The sequence below is a fragment of the Neophocaena asiaeorientalis genome, unplaced genomic scaffold (assembly GCF_003031525.2).
Source record: "Neophocaena asiaeorientalis asiaeorientalis breed wild unplaced genomic scaffold, Neophocaena_asiaeorientalis_V1.1 scaffold123, whole genome shotgun sequence".
In the NCBI taxonomy this organism is placed as follows: Eukaryota; Metazoa; Chordata; class Mammalia; order Artiodactyla; family Phocoenidae; genus Neophocaena; species Neophocaena asiaeorientalis.
This window is the reverse complement of record NW_020173666.1, coordinates 6084239-6085617: the sequence shown is the minus strand read 5'-3', so window position 1 is coordinate 6085617 and position 1379 is coordinate 6084239. Positions and strand designations below refer to the sequence as shown.

At 50.1% G+C, this 1379-nt stretch overlaps 1 non-coding gene across 1 annotated transcript; it reads left to right on the top strand.

Moving 5' to 3' along the window:
- Positions 1–787: 787 nt before the first annotated feature.
- Positions 788–857, top strand: LOC112401679 (small nucleolar RNA SNORD104). The gene has a single exon (XR_003003617.1). It is a non-coding gene; the product is annotated as a small nucleolar RNA SNORD104 (small nucleolar RNA).
- Positions 858–1379: the final 522 nt, after the last annotated feature.

Genomic DNA, 1379 nt, shown 5'->3' with positions numbered 1-1379 from the left:
GCAACGATGGGCAGATGGAGAGGTGTGGAGGATCAAAGGCTGGCCTGGTTCAGGTAGGAGCAGTAGAAGAGATCCTGGTACAGGAGACATACAAATAGCTGTCAAAGAGGAAAGAAACCAAATGAAAATTGTAGCTGGGGAGGGGGGGGCGAGGAAAGGCTGTACAGAAGGCCTTTTTGAAGTAAGATATGTAACAGCCTGCATCTGAGGACTGAGCAATGAGAAAGAATCAAATGTCAGGGGGTGGTTTCACTTCAAAGACAGGAAGCAGGATGAGAGGTACCAAAAATCGAGCAGTTGACAAAGGGAAGTAGTTTTAGGAGAGGAGATGCTAAGTTTGGGCATTTTCAGCTTACGGTGCCATCAGGAAGAACAGTGAGAGTCTCTTGTAGGCGGCTGGACACACAGCATGATGGCACCCAGTATTTACTGAGTTTAGCTGAATTGCCTGTAGGCAAGTCAGGATTTAAAATTGGAGACGAAGATTTAGATGGAGCTGTAGCACGAATGAAAGGTCTTGAGAAGCTGGGGAGAGGGGAGAGTGCCAAAAATAGAGACTTGAAGGTATGCACAGGTGAGGGATGGGAGGATGAAGGGAGATGCAAAGGTGATGCAGAATCAGACAGAGAGAAAGGCCAAGAACACAGAAGACAAGCGAATTATTCTTAACAGGATATAGTGGTCGAGCGACTGTGAAGTGGTGAAGGTGAGGTGGGGTGTGTCCTGGGCTGGGGCAGGTCTGTCCCCTCTTTCGGGGCCTGGGAACCGGGTGGAGGGTGGGCAGCTGGCGGTGATGACATCCGAATTAAAGCACGTGTTAGACTGCTGACGCGGGTGATGCGAACTGGAGTCTGAGCCGGGCCGCTGAAAAAAAAAAAAAAAAAGGGGATATATACTGGTCAAAAGTGTCTAAGATCAAAGAAGGGCTGAGAAGAGTAACCCATGAGCCAACTCGCTGAATTTGAATTTGGGAGAGACGTGGGGGGAAAGCGGGGGGAGACAGAAAGAAAGGAGGACGAGAGAAGAGGACCTAGAGGAGAAGCAGGAAGAGAAAGGACATCGTGGGGGACTTTGAGAGGTGAGGGCTCATCTGCAGGTGGAGGTGCAAATTTAAGGGGTTGAAGACGGAACAGAGTGGGTGGACACAGGCTTGGAGATTTGAGCGGGAAAATGACAGAGGCTGGATAGCAGGTAGGTAGACAGGGATTAAGTCTAAGCAAAGGATAGTTTGTTGGGATCTGTGAGGAAAGGAGGAAGGACCACAGGCCTTCAGCAAGTGGCTGAGGGTATTGACCACTGAACGGAACCTTCCAAGCTCCGAGCAAGGGATTCATTCCCTACAGGGCCCTGTGTCTCTGGCCTCTTCCTGGTGCATTTGG